Source organism: Drosophila montana, unplaced genomic scaffold (genome assembly GCF_035044405.1).
Source record: "Drosophila montana isolate Dmon_TW-CO22-7 unplaced genomic scaffold, ASM3504440v1 contig_1761_1, whole genome shotgun sequence".
In the NCBI taxonomy this organism is placed as follows: Eukaryota; Metazoa; Arthropoda; class Insecta; order Diptera; family Drosophilidae; genus Drosophila; species Drosophila montana.
Window position 1 is genome coordinate 298,115 of NW_026996690.1, and position 12,235 is coordinate 310,349.

At 39.4% G+C, this 12,235-nt stretch overlaps 2 long non-coding RNA genes across 2 annotated transcripts; one reads left to right on the forward strand and one right to left on the reverse strand.

The window, feature by feature from the left end:
• The first annotated feature begins 603 nt into the window (after nt 1-603).
• On the forward strand, nt 604-1,294 carry LOC135440978 (uncharacterized). The gene is made up of 2 exons (XR_010438374.1): nt 604-688; nt 942-1,294. It is a non-coding gene; the product is annotated as an uncharacterized LOC135440978 (long non-coding RNA).
• Nucleotides 1,295-6,104: 4,810 nt separating this feature from the next.
• LOC135440995 (uncharacterized) lies at nt 6,105-6,639 on the reverse strand. Its single transcript, XR_010438381.1, has 2 exons — nt 6,500-6,639; nt 6,105-6,413 (listed from the first exon to the last, which is right to left on the reverse strand). It is a non-coding gene; the product is annotated as an uncharacterized LOC135440995 (long non-coding RNA).
• Between the last annotated feature and the right edge of the window lie 5,596 nt (nt 6,640-12,235).

A 12,235-nucleotide genomic window follows, 5' to 3' on the forward strand; every position in this document is an offset into this window, starting at 1 on the left:
GCTTTTCATAAGCTAAATGATCTTATTCTGCAAGTCGATTGGTCCCAACTGTACAGTTGTGCAGACATTGATGTTGGCATTAAACTATTTTATGATACCTAGCACTCGCTCGTTGATATCTGCGTTCCTCTTGATCATCCAGCGAGGTCTGGTAGGCCTCCCTGGTTCTAAAGGCAGTTAATGAGATTAAAAAATATGAATACGAAGTGTTATAAAAAGTTTATGAAATCGGACATCACTCTGATTTCTCCCGTTATGCAGTTGCTCCAAAAAGTTTCCTACGCAAAATTCCTTATGCTATAAGGATTACCTTCGCCCTTCAGTTTCCACATAATCCTAAGCAATTTTATAACTTTGTCAATTCTAAACATAAGACATTATTTTTTCCATCTTCGGTTAAGTTTGCAGATGAGAGCGCGAAAACTGATCCAGGCATTTCTGATCTGTTCGCTATCTTTTTTCAAACTACCTACTCCTCTGAGTATAATAAAAATCAGCCTTATCCTTATCAGTTACAGAGGTCACCGGACCCTGATGGTGTTCCTGCTTGTGTGATCAGGTAAACCTGTTTTTAAAACTTAAAACAGTTTTATATACAGAGATGACAATTCCAAACAATTCATAAATAAACTACAAAGTTTAGACACACATTTATACAAATTTCGAAAAGACACTATTAACAACGCGGGTAGGTGAACAATCAGATTAATTCTATTTTTAACGAGGCACTACTGTCTCTGTTATGACGCCTTATTCTTGCGGCATAATGCAATATTCCATTTCGTGTGGCCCCTTCGTCCTGTTTATATTTCGTGTTTGTGCAAGTTGCTCTTAAATTATTAAAATATCGTAGACTGATATTAAAGCAGTCTATGGTCGAATGATTGAGGCGCATATATTCAAATTTATTTTCTACCAATGTTTTTCCTTTCATCTTATAGCTTTTCGGTTCAACAGTGATTACATCGACTTTTGCAAGTTCTGAAGCATGGAATTACATAAAGGCCTGGCTAATCGGAACGAGTTTGCCAAACCGAATATTCAACACCCTGCGGCGCACAATTATCATGTCGACGGAACATCAAATCTTGGCTAACAAAACTTTTGCAAACACGATGGAGCTCAAGGTCTTTTTTCAGTACTTGTTATGTAAGCCTTCTTAGCGAATATGAGCAGTACTCCCAACCATAGCCAGAACTGTACCAAAAACGACCAACACTGCGTCATAATTTTTTTTAAAAACTAAAACTTGTATTTTTAAAATTTGTACCAAATATATTGACTATAACTTCAAGGCTTAGAATGATACCGATTGTATGTTACCCATAAACATCGTTGCACTAACTTAGATAGATAAAATTTATAAAAACCTTATTTTATCTCAATATAAATAAATAAAACTATCTTGAAAGCAGGCACACAAAGGAGATTGTATAAAACTTTTCGGCCTCAAACTTATTTTCATGTGTGTATGTATATTATTTAATGCAGCTTTGATGTTAAGCATTAGACACAAAGAGGAACAGAAAGAGCATAAGCAACAACAGCATTACGACGCTGCTAAGCAATGCTTGAAATGGAAACCCACTGCATGGTGGGTGGCGTTTTTCGTTCAAATTCATTTCCAAGGATCTATGTGAAAAATCAATTGAGACGTGTTTCACAATTTTCGCAAAATCAAAGCTTCCTCTGTGGAAAGTGCGATTCTACGATTATTTTGGTGAAGTTTAAAGTTTTATCCGATTTGCTTCAAACTTATTTTCAAAGCTCTACATAAGAGTTCAATGAATAAGTGTTTCAGCGATTTGGGAAATTCCACCCGCAACAGTGGTAAATAGGCGGAAAATGTTTGTATAAAAGTTGTTTGTTTACCGACTGATCAGTTTCAACATCATTTTTAAAGATTTTTGAGAAGGTGTCGGTAGTCACTCTCATCAAAATTTTTTGCACCACCGTCACCATCGATACTATCTATTTAATCTATTAAATTAAATTAAAATGAAGTTTTCTCACTCTTTTGCTGTTTTTCGCATCTGTGATTTAAGGATAACATTTGTAATCAAAAAACTAGTTAAACTTATATCGAGAATTGAAAACAACTAGAAAGGAACGAAAGCGTATGGCTTATCAGATATGTGGGGAAAATTGTAAAACTGGTAATTGCAGAGTTTACTCAAGACATGTATCTTGTATATAGCATATACTAGCTTATGGATTATCCGTTATGTGGGGAAAATTGTGAATTGGTCATTGCAGATTTTTTTCCGTATACTTATGTATGTACCTCGAAGAACTTTTTTCCATACAAAAAGTCAGCTTTCGACCAATTTAGTAGTCCGATATTGCGGTCGAAGATGCCTACCTCTATACCCTACACATTTAATGACAGTATCAAATCAAGTCAATCAAATCTCTGAGTAGGGTAGTATCACGCGAACAACGCGAGCAAATATCCTCCTCTATATTCAAAGAGAAGTATTTATAATCTAATATAATATATTAAGAATAAAATATATAATATAAATAAAAATATCTTAATATATAATATTAACAAAAATAAAAATTACTTGGTTCTTATGAATTTTAGATATATATCAAAATTTGACATTAACTAAAGTTTCGACAGAAGACAGGGCCCACTCAGTATGTAAGCCTCATAGCCCGAAGGTGCAATAAAAAGAATGAGTTGCTGTTGTTGTTATTGTTGTTTTAGATGGTAGCCAATAGAGCTATCTTTTAAATATAGCGAAAGCGACGCAGATCGTGAGAAGAATTGTCAAAACATTTTGCATGGGTCGCATTCGAGCAAGTTGTTGTTGTTGTTGTTGCTGTTGTTGTGTGGTGGTGCACTCATAAGTGCATGCGGTTCTTGGCAAGCAAAAGGCGTCCTCACATCCAAGCCCATTGACCATTTTGGCCCGAGCTGAGCAAACGCTTTCTATGGCCGCATGGTTAATGACAGTTTCGACAGTTTCGGTTTTGATTGCTGTCACATCAAAAAATGGAGTCTCCACCACCCCACCACATGTACGGGGCATGGTAATGTGGTTGTTGACACTAATTATAACTGGAATTGCATGCGGCTGGGTGCCTGTCGGCTGGCCGGCCCGCATGACAGGCCTGCCTGGTTGCCTGTCCGGCTTCCCACTGCCCCACTGGCTCTGCCTCTGCGGCTGCCGCTGCTTGCCTGCCTGCCTGCCTTGGGCGTGCGTATCCACCTGCAGCAACTCGGTCAGTTTTTCATTATTTTCATGCTGCATTTAGCTCACGTTTTAATTAAGTCGTCGCCGGAGTCGCCATCAACGTGCAATTCGTCGTGATCGTTGTTATTGTTGTTGTTGTTGCTGTTGCTGTTGTCGATGCCTTGGCTGGGGCTGGGTTTGGGGATGCCGGGTAGCGGGGCATGGCTGCCGGCACTGCTGCACTTGCATGTAAATCTGCTCATCACGGCTGATGGCATATTACAATTCAACGCTCCTGTCACCTGACCAGCCGCTCCCCTCAGCCACCCCAAAAAAACCCCCTTCATTGCAAGTGCAGCGAAATGAATGCGATTTGCAGTCGACGCGTCTCCGAGTTGCAGTTGCAGTTGCAGTTTTGCTGCAGCCTTTCGCCATGTTTTTCTCTTTATGGATTTTCACTGGACTTGCTGCTTGTCCGTTGACACGTAATGTTCCGTTTTTGGAAAATGTGAACACGCTGTTGTTGTTGTTGCTGCTGCTACTGCTGTCGCTACTGGCGAGCCAAATTGCAAAAATGCTTTGGAATGTTTATTGTTTGTTTTTTGCGTCGCTTTTTACAAGTTATACACAACTATAGATTCACTTGCACTCGAGCTGGACCTACCGCACAGAAAACGCAGTGAGCTTTGATCTTCTGCCTAAATTATAAATAAAGATTTCATCATCTTCATCAACATGTGCCCGGCCAGACAGCCCGATGGGCGGTACGGGCGTTCCGCGTCTCGCTGCCAATTACTGTGCACAAACCGCATAAAGAATATAAGAATATATGTATATATATGTACATATATATTTATATATGTTTGGGAATACATAGGAAGACATTTGAAATTCACTTTGTAGTTTTGAATACCTGACACGTTCTGGAATTCAAATGCAAATGTGCACTTGAATATGACAGCCTTTATGATATTTTCAAATGCAAGCGTTTGTTTTAGTAATTTTTGCCTTCCTATTTGTCATTGCTTACTTAAGAATTATAAAGAATAAGCATTACTTTGTGTGCGGAATATCAAAGGTGGATCAATAAGGAAATGATGAAATAAGCGACTAGTTTAAAAAGAAGAAACAAACAAATGAGTAAATGGTCAGTATGTGAGTGCAAAAATATATAATGCAAATTCTTTGGAGTCCACAATGGGATCCTGAAGTTAAAAGAAATATCCAAAATCTTTATTTAAGATTAGATTAAATAAGTTACGTTGACTTCGTTGTTATATTTAGCCTTAACTTTCGTTTTCTTTTTAACCCTATATTTTTCTTATAAGGAAAGAAACAATGACAGTCTTCGGCACCCTGAAGATTAAATGGCCTTGCAGAATTATGACTTGCGAGTTAACAGATATGCGAGGTGAATAGGGAAACTCGTAGTTGCTGAGCTTGGTGAGGATATTTTTAAAAAAAGGAACATTTTGCAATGCAAAAACTCATTTTTTAACAGATATGTATTCAAATTAAATGCATGTTTGGTCCAATTATCTTGAAAAACAAAAGTGTTGTTTATAGAAGGACTTAACTTTCGACAAAACACTCCTATGACAGCTATATGATATAGTCATCCGATCCAGCCAGTTGCAACACACGCACTGCCTGCAACAGAAGGACGGACCTATGCAAAGCTTATTAACGATAGCCTTAAAACTAAGAAATTGGTTTGCATAGAAAGATACAGATTAAAAATATATATAATCTTGAGGTTGGAGAGGTCTCGTTTTATGTGCTCCCTCTAAAAAAACTAAAACCTATTTCATATTAAACAAATATTTAAAATTAAGATAGAATTCTTTTCAATGAATTTTTGTCCTTTTTACTTTAATCACTTTCTTTTGCGAGCTATATAGTATTAAATCCATGAAGTTTGTTCCGGTTTGTGGTGGGTTTCCCATATAGAAAGCAAGCATTTTCCAGATCTTACTTGGCAATCCTCGAATTGCCATCAAACAATTGCTCCATCGGCTTGTCTGGGGATTTGTGCCCTGTTGTGTTGGCTTGTTATTGCCAGCAATTGCCATTCAATGACCAGCTGCAATACAAGGCTAACAAAGCGTCCTCACGAAGAAGATGACATTGGACGATTGCATCAGCTGCAAATGCAAAATTCTCTTGAAAAAGCAAATGCCGGACTAATTGAGGGTTCATGCACCGCATGCCAAGCAGGGGGAGGTAAAATGCAAATGAAATCAAGCCAATTGCTGTAGTTGTGGAATCCATTGGCCTACAGCTGGATTCGCATGCGGAGGGATTTCACCCTGGCACAAATCAAAGTGGCAATCAGACAAACTGCAGATTGACATCTGTCCGATTTGCATCTACCAAAATCCGCGTTGGGGTAGCCAGATGACTTGGCCCAATCAATAAGGCGATCGACTCCCCGATGGGTCTTCACCGAGCGACCATAAGCGATTAAGTTTGTTGGTCTCCGGGGAGAAGAGGGCCAGGCAACAGCTTCTCATGAGCTAGCTGCCAACTACGAGGGTGTTTTGTTGCTGTTGCGAGAATGTGTTGATATTTTTTGAAACAGCAAAACATTTTCGAAATTGACTAAAACCGATTTCCCACAGGATTCATATGCCAAACGGTGTGTACGGACGAGTGTGTGTGCGTATGCGGTGTGTGTGAAAGTTTTGCTGTCAGTCAAAGCTAAAGATGTGGACTCATCGGCAACATTCTCAGGCCAGGACCAGCCCACAATCGTCCAAATGAAGAAAATGTGGTTTCGGTTACGGTTTTTCACTGTTTTGCTGTGCACAGTCGAACCACCCACCCAAACCAGCCAACCACCCAATGGAACTTCAACTCACAGAAAGCCCAAAGCTTGTTTCTGATTTTTTTTCACTGCTTTTTATGGAAATTCACGAAAACTTTTCGTAGGCATTTTGTTTATTTCAGTTTCTGCTGCTATTGCTGCTGCTGCTGGGGCAGAAGGAGGCGGCAACAGCAGCAAGGAAAATGGAAACAGGATAAAAGTTTTTCTTGACTCCCATTCGGTCGGCCTCCTTCATTGCGGTTCCTGCTGTCTGGCATTCGTTTGCTGTTGCTGTTGTTGTCGTTGTTGTTGTTTATTTTATCATTATCATTGGCAATTTCTTTTAAGTGGTGCCAATCTTTTTTCACTTGTTATGCCCACGTTTGAGGGGATTACCCAGCACTTTCTCTCTCCTCTCTATCTCTCTGTGTGCACGAATTTATTATAGCAATTTTATTCAATCGACAAATCGGAAGTGATTTTGAATTCATTATAGTGGGTGGACACTCACTCTTGCTTCCGCACTATGTTATTCCTTTATCCTAAAGCACTTTATGAAGAGTAAAGGAATCAAAGTATGAATGAATGATATTTGAAAAAAGAGTAAATTTATTTTTTATTTTGTTCATTTTATATCAGAATTTTGTGACATTTCCTTATTTTTTCGCTTGCAAATGTCTGCATATACGTTGAAAATGTATATATGTATATATATATATGTATGTAAGAATTAGTTATGAATTACTAGCAAAATTGTAATACTCCAAAGAGATAAGACTATTCCACTAATATTTCGCCTATAATAAATAAACATTTTTTTACGCACTCTATGAATATGAATTACTAGCAAAATTGTAATACTCCAAAGAGATAAGACTATTCCACTAATATTTCGCCTATAATAAATAAACATTTTTTTACGCACTCTATGAATATCGTTGTAAGTCTGGACGCTAGCGATCTTTTGTTGGAATTAACTATAGTATTACTTGTAATATAATATGTTTTCTGGTTAATCTTAATAATATATAATCGTTGTAAGTATAATTGTTAAAATTAGCTTACATTTCCCTTGTCTTCTATCCAAGTACATTAGCTTTTCAAAGTACGTCCTAAGCTTTTGATAATTTTATTTGCTTAGACTTTAGCTCACACAAAGCAGCTAAGATACGCGTCAGTCGGTCAGTTGGCCTGCGTTTGGGTCAAAGGTAGAGCCCAATGGGCGCATTGACCCCATAAATTACACTCGCACACACACGCACACACACCCAGTTCCGTTCCGTGCAGTTCGGCTAAGATGCAATGCAGCCGTGCCCAGCCGCTGGCATTGGCGGGCACTTCATGGCACTTTGGTGGTGGCTTTTCCAGACACTTGCACTTTCTCCGCACGCTTAATGGACAATTAACCTTGATGCGACGGCGACTGCGACTGCGGTCCGTTCCTGACCTTGCACCACAAATGCGAGGCGGCGCAGCAAGGCCGCGTGCTGCTGCCTGCTGCCTGCTCCCGGCGCAATTGCAACAATTATTGCATTTTATAGCTGCCAAACTGCCATTTGGTCCTTATGTATTATTGCACACACACGCTTTGGGTAATTAGTGTGCACCACCACCAACTGATTAACCTAATGCCCAACATTCGGCACTCAACAGCGTTGAGCACCTTTCCACCTTGCTACTATTCCACTTGCCGCCTTGTGACCTCATGACTTGCTTGTGAGATACAATTATTCTATGGTTATTGACCTTCATTGTTGGCCTACAGCGCATTTTTCTGCTGTGGTCTAAGCAAATCAGTTACTTTCGCTTTTCACGGTCGGCTGGCTGCATCTCAAGGCTTGCCACTCGCCAAAGTCTCAAAAAATTTGACAAAAGATCTAATCGAGGTGCAAAGTAAATAATATCTATTATGGTTTAGCAAGCTTTATTGCTTATAACTATGGTCATTCTTGGCCAGCTCAAATTTTGTTTACAATAAATAGTTCTCTAAAAACATAAAAGTTGGAGATTGGAAAATAAGTCTTCTGATGATTGGGCGAAAAGCAAACAAAACATAACTATTTATAATACCTGAACCCTGAAAATGAGAAAAAAGCCTATAATGTTTCTGTGCAACTTTATGTAACAGACAGAAAGAATCATCTCCGACTCTATAAAGTATAAACATTTTGTATCATCAATAGCCGAGTCGATCTAGCCATGCTCGTCTATCTGTCCGTCCTTTTGCTCGTATGTATTAACGTGTCGCTCACAGAACCTGTAAAATCGATATCGAAATCATGTTTTCGAAACCGAATTCTTCGTATAGCTGTGAGGTATGAGGCGCTGAGGCGCAAGGTCGAATGAAGTTGCGACTACGAGTCCAGGGTATTTCCTAGCGGGCACTCCCGACTAGAGCACTCTTGTTTGTTATTAATATTATTATTATTATTATTTTTATTAATATTATTAATCAATGCATTTATAGTTTAGCATTAAGTTAAAAATATTGAATGCTAAGTTCATATAAACAGAATCCAATCTGGATCAATTTGTAAATTAAGTAAAATTGATTTATTTTAAGCTAGGCAACGCTTTTGCAATTTTTAATGAATTTTTCATTCAATTGCATAACATAATGACCTTACTAATTCTCGGGAAATTGCCAGCATTGTTCCCACAACAATAACCAAAGCAACTAAGTAATGTCCGAATTAGATAGGTTTAGGTTTTGGCCACAATGCTAAGATATATTAAGGCTCATAATGAAAAATGTAATGAGACGCATTTATCAAAAATCGTTTGTTCGTACACTCGTGCGCGAGAGAGGGCATGTATCTTGTATCTTAGCATCGTTGTATCGTTGTATCTTTGTATCTGCAGCGGCACACATAAAAAATAAATATGTATGTTCGAGTATTTGATAATTTTGTGGTATATCTTGGCCATGAACATGAATCTTTTGGCCCGCTCGCCGAAAACAGCCAGCCAAGACAGCCAAAACAAAAGCGACAAAAAAAATTAAGAAAAAAAGAAGCGAACTCAAGTCGCTTGTGGCCTTTGTATGCGGCTGGAACTGTGGGGGGATCATCTTCAAGTTTTTGACCGACCGTCCGCTGGCCATAAATCTTTGGGTATATTGGACTTTTAGACGATATCAATGAAATTGTATCTCTTTATCCGCATTATTATAATATATGGACTTTTAGACGATATCAATGAAATTGTATCTCTTTATCCGCATTATTATAATATACGGATGCGAATGCTTCGCGCCCGCCTTCGACTGTGTCCCAGCTACAGTTTCAGCCGGGGAGGTGGAGAAGCTGGAGAGGCAGAATGGCCCACCTGCCTCTGCTCTGCCTGCCTGCGCACATTTGCAGATACTTCACGACATTATGAGATATTATTTATATATATCTATTTTTTGGCATTCTCCTTGCGCTTCTCTAAATACTTACTTATGTATATTTCATTATGGGTCGCCTGGCCAGGACAAGCCCCGGAAAAGTGACTTGGAAATTCTCATTTTGATTGCGAGCCGTGCGGAGCGGACAAAAGGAATTTCACGTGCGGGTGGCACAAGATAGATTGCCACCGCCTGCATATTTATGTGCGAAATATCGTTGATACAAGCAGCAGCTCCTTATGGCAGTCGCCACATGGCAGTCGACTCCTTCGCATCCTTAAGGCCAGCCCAAGGCAGCCAAGAAAAATTCCATTAAAGGGGCCAAGCTGCTGTCAGGCTTCTGGCGGCTTGCTGTGGTTACAGGCCCAGCTCGATGGGTGCTGGGATGATGCAGCCACTCAACCACTCAACCACTCAAACACCCAGCCACCCAACCACCCACTCATTGTCAGTGGCGGCAACAACAATTGACGACACCCAGAATCACAAATCATATAGATAAGAGCACACAAAGGAATTTATTTCTATTTTGGCATTTTTCGGTCTCTCATTTTGCTTGTAATTTTTTTTCTTCTTCGCTGCTTGATGTTGTTGTTGTTGTTATTGCTGCTGCTGCTGTTTTCCTCCTCCATCGATATTTTCGGCTATTTTCACCCCAAAGTTATTGCGTTTTAGATTTTTTTTTCTGCTGAGCTTCCGCCTACAGCCTTGGGCCGCCGCGCCTGCTTCAAGTTGGCGAAACCTCGCCGCGCTACATGGCGGTCGGTCGGGCGGGGGCTCGGGCACGCACCGGAAGCGCCGATAGCGCCATGTGTCGAGTGCGTGCGTGCGTCCGTTGCCTGCGTGCGTGTCCAGGGACAGGCATTGGCGGAGGGAGAGTCTCTGCGAGTGTGTGTGTTGTGTGGGTGTGCATGTTAGTGGCGCTGTAGGGTGTTGCCACATCGTATTTCACCGACCCACCAGAAGCGCCCCCACCCGTCCACACAGCCCCATTCAGTCAGCCATCCAAGTTGTAGGCGTTCCGCTTCTTTCATTTTAATGGCGCACACGCATTTGCTTTCGATACAATAGATACGAACGTATAACATATACAACATATAGTACACAATCTCACACACCCGCAACTATCTGTTTTTACGGCTGGGCGTAGTCATATTTTATTTTCACTCACTTAGTGGCTTTAATATTTTTCATAATCATACCATTAGTTGCGCCCAATGGGCTTAGTTTTTAAATCACTTGGGAAATTTACTTGCCGATAAGATAATAAACAAACAAACATTAACAGAAACACATTTATGGATATCTACAGAAAAAAGATATTTAATTTGAAAATACAGTATGTGAAACATCTTAAAATTGCTCTTAAACATTTTTAAATTGAATTCTGTTATTAAATTAAGTTCTGTTAAGCTAAAATGAAACAGATTAAATGAACTTTAATTAACTTTAAGATTTTATTGCAATTGCGTAACTTGCAGATTCATTCAATCTGCCTTTTTATACCCTCAACACATTGGAAATACGTAAAAAGGAAACACTGGTTTTGTGCAACTTAATGGAAGCATTAACAACTCTATTAAGGTGTACTTTACGGAGTAGATCTATCCATGTCCGTTTGTATAAACGCATCGATCTCAGAACCTAGGTCTTCCTAGTGCTCCTGCAGTACGAGCTCGGTTCTGATCATCGATGGTTAGTCCCATTTCCCAGCAATCGATATAAATCGATATCGAAATCCTGTTTTTTGAGCAAATCTCTTAGACTTTAACAACTAGAGTCATAAATTTGACATTCAGCTTTTAGTATAGTATACACAGATCTAGTACTTTTCGTTTTTTGACAACACCGCGCTACCCTGTATCACGCAAAATCAAATAAATAAATCAATTGAAACAACCCACCAATTTAAGCCACAATGTTAGTGAGGATGTTTGTTTTGCAATATACAAATATTCTATCGCATTCGGAATTGGAAGAAAAAGGTTTGGGGTATCCCCTAGTCGAGCACTCCCGAGCAAAGCACTCTTTGTAAGTCAGTATTTATAAAATAATATCCAATATCATAATACTACATTTGAATATTTACCAAAAATATAATTTAGTCACTAATGTCGTCGAATTAGTTTTTAGAAAGCGTCTATAAATGTAAAAGCTGAGAGCATATTTCTTAAATGTGCAGAGAAATTCATCTATGCCAATCCAATTCTTATCAATTTAAGCCACATTCCAAACACTCTATGTAAAGTGTCACGTCTATATGATGGCTGATGTGATCCATTTGTATGGTTATGAATGGATATGTGAGATTCGTGTTATTGCAACACATCAGTTGGCATTACGCGAATGTTGTCAACGGCAATTTGTGCTCGCGCTGCCATTGTTTGTCATATAATGTTATATTGCCCGGCGAACTTAATCAAAATTGTTGACGTTCGTACACGGTAACAAATACGCCCTGTGCCACGCCCACAGTGAGCTGTGCAACAGAAGTAAGCAATTGATGTTAGCATTAGCTTGGCTCAAAGACAAATTATGATAAACGACCATTTAAATGTTGTCATATGTACACATATGTCTATCTTCTACTCCTGTTGTTGTTGTTGTTGTTCTTGTTGTTGTTGCCGGCCGGGGCTACCGTGCGCCGTCAGTTGGTGCTTTATTTATTGACTCACCTGATCAACTTGACTGATTATTCGTTTGCATGCACGTTCTGTCACAAGTGCCACAATAACAAAAACAGCGGCAAACAATAAGAAGCACAACTTCAACATCATTCAGAACAATTGCAAAAGGAAAAGTCAAAATTTACTAAGCACATGACAAACCTGAATACCCTTTGCAAAGATCTGCCACAAT